General features: G+C 51.3%; 1 pseudogene; it reads left to right on the forward strand.

The window, feature by feature from the left end:
* The first annotated feature begins 9,006 nt into the window (after positions 1-9,006).
* On the forward strand, positions 9,007-10,014 carry LOC121836304 (annotated as a pseudogene).
* Positions 10,015-10,534: the final 520 nt, after the last annotated feature.

A 10,534-nucleotide genomic window follows, 5' to 3' on the forward strand; every position in this document is an offset into this window, starting at 1 on the left:
ATGACCTCTCAAATTTGACCAAAAATCGACCTGAGTGACGAGTTTGACATTTTTTTAAAGAAAAATCCGATTATTATAAATATTTAAATACGCCAATATATCTTTATAGTGCTCATTAAATGAGGAGTGGAAAGGTAAAAGGGTATAAGAAAAACACTAGAACCAGCAGAGGGTGTCAAACGCGCGACAGGCAAAAACACTAGTTTCTGCCACTGTCCGGTCTAAAAAAATGCTTTTCGTGCAAGGCTCGTCAAATATTGAGGCGCTGGAGAAATGCAGCATTCTGCGTTAAATCCTTATTTCGAACTCTTTTTGTTCGCCTTCCGCCCATTGAAAAGCATGCGGGAAGGGCCTTAGAACGCACCTGGTATCGCTGCGCCGCAGCGTTCTTCCGCAACATAAAGTTCGTCTGTTTTCCTCTCCGTCACCATGGCAACGGACGCCGAATGAATAGAAGCACGCGCGTTACCGCCGCGTGAAGCTATACTCTGTTTCATACTTAGCGTGCAACGCTGTCAGAGCTACTGGCGCGAGCGTGGGGCTTGATCTCGTTGATCATTTGCACGCGTTCTCGCTCAAACAAAACCATAGATGAAGCCACGCGCTCGCGCCAGTAGCTTTCACAGCGTTGCACGCTAAGTATGAAACAGAGTATAGCTACAGCTGACGCCATTTTACGAACGCCGTCTGCTAGCCAAAGCCGAGCGCGGTGTGTCAGATCAACCGCCTCCGCCGGTGCGCCGCTAGCAAAGACGACGAAACTGAGACACGCCGACGGCGAATGGACGAGCCACAGCACCGCGGGACGACTGCAACTGCGGCATTTATTGGGATAAAAGGCGCGAAATAAGCAAGACAATTGTTATTTGAATCATAACACCCGATATCCTAGTTGGGGACCACATACCTTTGCTGGGCCTTTCCTGCAAACTTTTTTACAGAGACACAAGGTGCCGCATTCAAAACACAGCTCCGTTTGCAAAATAGGGGGGTCGTGGAAAGGACCGTTTAGGCCGCTACCAGAACCTATAACTGACGTAACGAGCACTTGACGAGCGGTTGGCGCATTAGTCGTCTTTATGCATGCAGGCGGGTGACGGGCTCAGCGCAGCGGATCACTAGAAGTCACCGGGGCCGTCAGAATCCTCGCCCTGTCTGCAACGGGGCTCTAGATTTTGTCGGCCGCGGCGACGAACGACTGGAGTCTATCAGTGTTTCCGCGCGCCTTGTCTCTCCTCCAAAACATGAACTTTGCAAGGTGACCAGTGAAATGGTGGCTCTCGCGCCGTCCAGATGGAAGAGAGTTTTTGACGTCGGCCCAGGTGCGATCCACCCGATTGGTGTGCGCACCAGTGTTCGCGTCGACAAAGTGCAGCTTGTGGTTGACGGTGAAGTGCGTGAAGCGAGCGTCATCTGCAAGCTTGCGATAGCCAGCCCAACAATCAGTGATTATTCTTGTTCCAGGGCAAACCCACTCGGCTATTAGCCCTTGCAGGGTTTTAGCGTCACGGGTCTCCACTGGAACTAGAAAGCAGCACCCGCTGCAACGCGCCACACCGCCGAAAACCCACTGGCCAGGCCTGAAATACCCGCGATAATATTTGTGCCAACCGAACATACTCTCGTCTTGTTCTACAGTCACGCCTTCGCCACCAATCATGTCTGAATGCTTAAAGACGGCATTTACCGCAACCTCCCGACAAAGGCTCGGCCAATCAGTTATTGTCGTACTTGCAATATCAGCCTCCCGCTGAATGACGGCGCACGGTAGGTTTCTGGCATCCGGAGGATGATTTTCATGACTTGAAAAAACGTCAGGTGCGATCCTTCGAAAAAGGAACCGCTCCGTACCGAGACCTCGCCCCGGCACTGAACTGTGACCGGCATCCTCTTGGGCACCTCACGAATCATCCACACACCGCACCCCCCCCCCCCCCCCCCCCCGTGTAGACATCCGCAGACCTAGCGCGGAATCACGGCTTCGCACTCTGGACACGCACGAAAACCCAGGAGCAGGCCAACGCGCTAAAGCAAATTAATTTCTTCAAGAGAGTCTTTCATGGCGCCATGATGACGGCACTAGTTGAACGCCATGGCACTGCGATGCTCGCCTCTGGAAGAATAAAGCGCCGAGTGGGAACTGCGCGCTTCTTTCCATTTATTATTTTTATTTCATCCGCCATTTTATACCTCGTGACACAATTCTAACAAACTCATTGGTTCATCGATCTATGATTGCCTGGGCACAGTCCCCTGCAAGTACTCCAAAACCGACTCCGGTTGCATCTGCCCATGCTTTGTCGTGCATGTAGCGGGAGAACGTGGAGCGGTGGGCAGTGTGGCAAAGTCCACAAAACAGGCAAAAGAAAGGGAAGTCAATTACGTGATACAGGAATTTGGTCTGAAACTGTGTCAAACAGGTGGGCGAAGAAGAAAAAATCCAGAGCCACAAAGAGAAGTGTAAAATGGCAAGTAGCCCGCGGATTCTATAATATAATACTATATAACATATTATAAGCACACCTGAACGGACATTGGGAGGACCAGAGTTCAAATCCTAGCTCCGTCGGTTATTTTGGCTTTCGGAGGTTTCCTAAATTTATGATTCATTCAATAAAATATTGTAAAGTACTTCCAAAACAGGCAGAGACAAGCATTTAGACATTTTTATTAAGGCTGTTCAGAAAAGCATCGTAGCGGCATTTAGAAAACAGCAGCCTAACCACTAGAACCTTTCCGCTCCAGAGCGGAGAGCACTCAGGTCCCTTAGCGAGAGTGACGACATCGTGATAAAACCTGCCGACAAGGGGGGCTCCATAGTCACTCTTAACACCTCCGATTACTTACAGGAAGGCAATAGACAACTTAACGATGCAAAATTCTATAGTCATCTCAAAAACGATCCGACCAGGCAACATGCCCACACGATACGGGGGCAGCTGGGCCAGCTAGTAGAACAGGGGAAATCACTGAAAATACGGCAAAGGCATTAACTGCTAAAAACGCCGTGCCAGGTAGATTTTACATGCTACCAAAAATTCATAAAAAAGGCAACCCAGGCCGTCCTATTATATCTGGATCAGGAACCCTCACCGAACCAATATCTAGCTATATTGATAACTTGATTAGGAACATCCCACCCTGCTTCCCATCTTACATTCAGGACACGAACCACTTCCTTAGAGAAATTTCTAAAATTAATATCCCTAGAGATGCTTTTCTTGTTACGGTGGACATGTCGTCTTTATATACAAACATCCCCCACAATGATGGCATTGAGGCCCTTGTGAATGCGTACGACACTCACAGGAGTGACGATTTGACAGATAAGCATGTCGCGGCTACTCTCTCGCGTCTGGTGCTTGAGTTAAATAGCTTTGAATTCAATGGACTTTTCTTCCTTCAAACCGGCAGCACTGCAATGGGAACGAAGATGGCACCTAACTAGGCTAATATATTTATGGGAAATTTAGAATCCAACTTTTTGGCATCGCGTTTACTCAAACCACTCTTCTATAAAAGGTACATTGACGATATATTTCTTACTTGGTCGCATTCGGAAGAAGAGCTTCTCGAGTTCATTAGAGCTTTTAATTTTGTGCACCCCTCCATTTCTTTTACACATAGTTACTCAAAATCTGAAATTACCTTTTAGACACAAGAGTGCTAATTAATGACTCTAAATTGGCCACTCAACTGTACCGAAAACCTACGGATCGTCAGAAATACTTGCACTACAACTGCCACCTACGGCACTGCAAAAATAGCATACCTTATAGTCAGGCTTATAGATTTAAACGTACATGATCAAACGATGACGGTTTTAAAACAAACACCGATGAATTACGCCAAGTCCTGAAAGAACAGAAGTACCCGGAAAAGATCATAGACGATGCGATCAATAAGGCACAGGTCCTTGATCGTGGCCTCTTGTTGAGTGAGCGGAGCCCTCAGACAGAGGAGCGTCGAGCGAACCTCGTACTAACTTTCAACAATAAGACTCCGAATGTCGCACCGATATTAAGAAAACATTTTAACGTTTTACAACAAAGTGAACGCCTCGCAAGGATTATTCCTTCCGTTCCCCGAGTAGTCTACAGGCGCTCACCCAATATTAGGGACGCCATAGTTAGGTCTAAGACAACCTACACTGAAAGCACTGGCAGTCGCCCTTGTGGAAGAACAAATTGCGAGGTCTGTCAACACGTGACACATAAAACCACGGTAGAGAGTACGAATTACAATTTCACCTACATAATCCACGGAAACAAACTGCGCCAAAAGTAATGTGATATACCTCCTCACATGTGGCACCTGCGGTAAGCAGTACGTGGGCCAAACCCGCACACCTTTCCGATTGAGGTTTAACAATAACAGGGCGCATGTAAATTCATTTCCCAAACTTTCCCTTTCAAAACATAAGGCTTTACCCAAACACACGTTTGACAAACTGGACGTTACATTTTTACAATCCAATTTCAGGAGCAACCGTGATCGCGAGCAGAGGGAATCGTATCTTATTTACAAATTTAATTCAATTCGGGCCGGTATTAATGAAGATCCAGGTATAATGTCATCTAGGCATCCAATCTACCTTGATCCTCCTGTAGCAATGTAACTGTAGCTAATTCAATCCCACCCGTTCAACCCTTTAATTTGTTCGTGTACCTTTCTGTATAACCTGTCGATGAGTCATCGGGTCATGACCTTTAGCAGGTATCTTCCACCTGTTGCTCCTTGTTGAATGTTCTGGGACTATGGTTAACACCGTTATATTTCCGGTTTTTTTTGTGTTTTTTCTTTTTTGTGTTTTTTTGCAGGAGATTTGTTTATGCGCTTTGGCCGAGCGTTGCTTGGTTTACTGTGTGCGCTTTCTTCAGTCTTTTTTTTTTAATGCAGGGAAAATATCTGTGGGCGTTGGCGTTGATTTACTCTGTGTGCTTATTGCACCCTTTCTTTCTCTATGCAGGTTTTTTTCGGTTTTTTATATGCGTTTTGGCGTTATTTACTGTGTGCGCTTATTACATTCCTGCTTTTTTTTTGTACTGTGCTTTGTTTGGCTTTGCGTCCTTCCGCGGCGTGCGTTGCTGGCCATCTGGGCCGATCCAACTATGTGAACGTTACTGCGCCCTCCGCACGTGACGTTCCTGGGGTCACGAAATCTGACGTGGCCTTTGGTTGGCTCCGATGGCTGGCGGCGTCTGCTGCGGCCGTGCGTGCAGTGGGAGGAAGTAGAACAGCAGTTTTTTTACTTGGGCTCTTTTACTTGGGCATTTTACACCTGATCTGATAGGTGACGTGGCCGGGGTGTGGAAATTGAAAACAACTCTGTAACCGACTCTGGCAACCAGTCTTGAAGAAGGCCTGTCTCAGGCCGAAACGTCGACTCACTAAATGCTTTAAAACTCCAACAACGTTTCGAAGTGCGACTTGATTACTTTATAGTCTTTGGCATCCTACGCTATATTTTCTTTATATATATATATATATATATATCAGGGTGTCGAACCGGAACCGAACCGAAAACCGGAACAGAACCGGTATTTTTTCCGGAACTGAACCCGAACCCGAACCGTTATATTGTTATCGTGATGAACCCGAACCGGAACTGAACCGAAAAAAAAAATAACGGTTACCGGCTCATGTCAAAACGGTTCGGCCACGCGCTGTTGATAATGAATGTGCTATCAATGCAATTAGTTTTTTTAGTGCCGTCAACTGACACACACCTCGCTTACATATTTTTCTTCTCCACTCAGTCTTAGGAATATAAACGCTGCATCCATGAATCGTGAGATAGGAACCAGTATTGCGCTGGTCGCGGCTTGCACGGAAAAAAGAAAAATTCAAAGGCTGTGCAAAAATAAAAAATAAAAAATCGCGCCACGGGATTTCATTTTAGTACGATCTCGTAAATCCTAAATGTTGCTGTGTGCTCATTTCATAACACGTTTCTAGAACGCGCGAGTTCTTGAAGCTTGCTTCCATCGGAATGAGAAAAGAAAAGGCTGTGGGAGTTTGATAATAATGCATCCGGTTTCGTATAGGCACTTAGAAGCTAACATATTAGTGAGACACCGAACTCTTCTTTTTTAATATTTATCCTATTACGTCCTTCTGGCGTTACGTTCGGTGAAGTGTTTTTCATATTCCGTATCTTGTTTAATGGAAACTTATTTAAGGGTCTAATTTGAGTTACCGAAGGCTAGTTCAAATAAAGAAAGCTGTATTTTCTCCCCACTGTTCCTTCAATTGCTTACACGCCGAGGTGGCGGGATAGTTAGCGAGTTCTACTTGTAAGTGGGTTCGTAAGGAGGTCGCGGATTTTACAGCTACTCCGTCGGACCCAATTAGATGAAGTCCGAATGCGTAAACGTCGGTGAGGTAACCTTTGAGTGCATATAAAGAAACCATTCCTGGTAGAAATCCCTGAGCCTTACCCTACGATGTACCCCGTTTCGTATGTGCTGATTTCAGATGTTTTATTTTCTATTTATTTTGATGTTGCAATTTGTCATTTATAATTTCCGAACCGATTCGCGAACCGGTTCAGCGCCCCGAACCGGTTCGCGGATCGAATTAATCGAACCGGAACTGAACCGGAACAAAATAAATTTACCTGAACCTGAACCGTAACCGAACCCGTATTTTTTTTCGGTTCGACACACACATATATATATTGTAGCGTGAAAATAAATGAGTTGCCGATGGTGGTACGCGGCGGGCCGCTTGCCGTGCTCCCCTTCCCTAAAACCGGTCGTCGTCACAGCGGAGACGGGCTCGACTCGCTCCGGCCTTGGGGGCCCGCCGGTTCCTGAACACGTGCACCGCGCATGCGACGAAGTCCCCCGGGCCGGAGGGAGGAGGGAAGTGGTTTGGCGAGTTTCGCCGCTGGGAGAGGGCAGTCGGGACTCGGGAGGCAGGCCGGTAACCGGACCGTCGTTCCGCCAGCGGAAAGTTTTGTATCCCCAACCATTGTCATTCAGTGTCCTACACTTACGGTTGTTACAAGTGGTGGAGGTGCGGGGTAGGTCCAAACTCTACGATATGACAGCGGTTTCAGAGCTGGTGGGGCGCCTTCAGTCGACGCCATCGACACCACGGACGGCCTAGAAGGAGCGGCCGACTCCCGGGTTCTGCGGAGCGGGAGGATCATCAACACGGCGGCGATGGCCACGAACCAGACCCCCCCCCAGAAGCCGGAACACCGGAAGCTGCGGCGTTCAGGTCTATGTTTACGCCACCGGTGTTTCAAGGCAATCCGGAAGATGACGTCAGCGACTGGCTGCTGTTCTACGAGCGGGCAGGGGATTTCAACGGTTGGGACGGAACGCGCCGTGAGCAGTACCTGTGCGTTGCTCTTGAGGGAAATGCTCGAAAATGGTACTCCACGACACTGCGCGGGACCAACGCACCAACTACCTGGGAAACGTGGAAGGCAGCGCTCAAGGAGACCTTCGGGAACCGCAGCATGCGGGAGTGGGCCCATCTGCGGCTCAGCCAGCGGTTCCAGCTGCCGTCGGAGCTACCGGAAGAGTACTTCTACGATGTACTCCAGCTCTGCGCTCGAGTCAACGAGGCCATGACAGAGGAGGAAAAGCTCCGACAGCTGACCCGCGGCCTGAGGACAGAAATGCTGGAACGAGTCGTTCTGGCCAACCCGCAGACCACGGCCGACTTCCTCGGCACACTCCAGCGACTGACCCAAGCAACCGAGATGGCCAAACATAATATGTGGGCTATGCCGTCCCATCCACTGCCGGGATTTAACACTCGGCCGTCGCAACACGCGAGTCAGGAGGTACGAGCCAGCCAAGCTTTCTCGGACCCCCAAGGAGCAACGCCACAAGGGATGACAGCACCGGGCTTCTACCAACAGCCGACTGCGCCACCGCCTGAGGTTACGTCGTCGCCACATCTGCAATCGGAGGTGGGCAACTTCTTCAAAACTCTGACCGAAGTGCTTAGACCGCTCACCGAGTACAATGCCAGAAGGCCCACATTCCCCGCGCGCACGACACGCGCCGCCAACGGACAGCCTATCTGCTTTAAATGCGGCAGAGTCGGACATATCCAGAGGAGCTGCCCAAGACGCGACGTTCAGTCGGGAAACGGACCCGCCCGGGACTAAGGCCGCCTCCCGGGGAAGCAAAGGGTGAGCCACTTCTCGCGACTCTCGCAAAGAGCCATCTGGCTATGCTGCCGGCAACAGTGCATGGCGAGAAGACGTCTCTCATTCTCGACACGGGATCGGCAGTTAATGTGATCTCGGGAAGATTTCTCAACACGATCAAGGCCCCTTTGAAGTGCAGCCCCTCGGGTATAAGTGTGAGGGTGATCAGTGGCGCAGTTATAGTGCCGCGAGGCGAAGTTGAACTTGAGATAACAGTCGGGGTCAACAAGCTTTGGGAGCGTTTCCTCGTAATTCATTTCATTTCATTTCATTTATTATACCTTAAAGGCCCCTGGGGGCATTACATAAGGGGGGTAACATAAAACACAATATTGCCGCGCGCAAGGCTGAAAAAGCAACGCTCGGTCACGGTCCTCCAGAAAGTTCCCGTTTATTCATGTACCGCACGTAACTTCTATCATTTATCCCTGCTTTTGTTTTCTAGGAAGTGCGTGTTCATTCTCGCCCCGATCACGCGACGCTCGAACCGCTTTCGCCGAATCTTCGAGATAGCGGCGCACTCTAGATAAGAGGCCGCCCGCGACCTTGTCGAGTCAGTCTCGCCCCAGCGTTCGACTCTGCTGCCACGCCGACTTCGACGCCCGCGACGCTCTATTATTATCTTTTGTACTCTTTTATTTTTGGCACAAGTTCGCCACATTAAACGTTTATTTCTTCTTGTTTATTTCCTGTTTTCTTTTGGTCACCACCCGTGACATTTTGGTGGAGGTGCGGGGTACCGCATGCCCGTGCAGCGTTCTCCTCCAATTGACCGCAGTGCAAGTCCGATTCCCGGCTCGGTGAGAAGACCACTCACCGCAGAACCTGAAATTCGGACCAGCCGCCGCACCAAGGGAGAGGATCCTGAGTACGGTTTGCTCCTGGACAAGCCCAAGCCGCAGAAGACGACGATGGCCAACCAGTCGCAAGCCCCCGCCGCTTCTCCCGTCGTCTACATGCCCGTCGCACCGCGGACGGCTGCCCCCTTCCACGGTGAACTCTACGAAGACGTCGAAGACTGGATTGACCAGTATGAACGCGTTGCCCGCCACAATGGCTGGACCGACGAGCAACGCCTGCACAACGTTTACTTCTCGCTTGAGGGAACCGCCAAGCACTGGTACGAGAACCATGAGTCCTCTTTGACGTCGTGGGACATCTTCAAGACCGACCTGAAGGCTACGTTCGTCAACCACCACCGCCGAGAGAGAGCCGAGGACCTACTGCGAACCAGGACCCAGGGCCCCAATGAAAGCGTCACGAGCTTTGTGGAAGACGTGCTCCGCCTGAGCTCCCGCGCCGATCCTCAGGCCACCGAGGGAAAGAAGCTGCGCATTTTGATGCGGGGCGTGAAGGACGACATCTTCGGAGGCCTCGTCCGCAACCCGCCGGCAACCGTTGACGCCTTCGTCAGCGAGGCGACAAACATCGAGCGCGCCCTCCAAGCGCGCGCTTCCCACTACCAGCGGCAGCCAAGCGTCACTGCAACCGCGCTGCTCAGCGGTGAAAACGTGCCTGGTACGGACATCCGCGAAATTATCCGGGAGGTTGTCCGGGAGGAACTGCGAAGGTTGCTGCCAACCACCAGCCGTCCGCCAACCATTTCCATCGCCGAGGCTGTCCGAGAAGAAGTGCATCGCGCGCTCCAACCAGAGGTTCCCGTCACCAGGGTGGCACCGGAGGAACCGACGTTGAGCTACGCCGCCATGGCCCGATGACCGCCGCAAGCTTCCCGCCAAGCCACGGCGCCACCCCGAAGAGACGCCCCAACGCCGCAGTACCCCCGACGGCCGGAAGATCAGGCGCACGTTCCCCCAGAGCGACCTGCGCCGAGGAAGACAGACGTCTGGAGGACGGCCGACCGACGCCCGCTGTGTTACCACTGCGGGGAAGCTGACCATGTGTACCGCCGATGCCCATACCGACGACTCGGGCTGCGCGGATTCCATCCAAGCGACCCGCGCCCCCGGTATGGTGAACGCCCTCGGGAGATCGACGAGTACCTGCGACGACCCCAGTCCCCCGAGCCTGCGTCACGCCGAGAGTTCCGGTCGCCGTCACCACGACGTCCAGCTTCGCCGATGCACCGACCCCGACGTGAAAGCCTGTCACCCCTCGCTCCACGCCGGGGAAACTAGGCGCGGCAACCCCTGGAGGTGGAGTTGCCGAAGACGACCGACGCCAAGATCCTCCACGAACGTCGGAGGGCCCCCACTCGAACGCTACCGGAGACCGAAACGACGCTCCTGAAACGGTGTCCAACAACCTAAACGTCATCATCGACGGCCACGACGCATCGGCACTCGTGGACACCGGAGCAGACTACTCAGTTTTGAGTGGGAGGCTCTCCCGCCGCCTTCG

The sequence above is a fragment of the Ixodes scapularis genome, unplaced genomic scaffold (genome assembly GCF_016920785.2).
Source record: "Ixodes scapularis isolate PalLabHiFi unplaced genomic scaffold, ASM1692078v2 PGA_scaffold24__2_contigs__length_7659602, whole genome shotgun sequence".
Lineage (NCBI taxonomy): Eukaryota > Metazoa > Arthropoda > Arachnida > Ixodida > Ixodidae > Ixodes > Ixodes scapularis.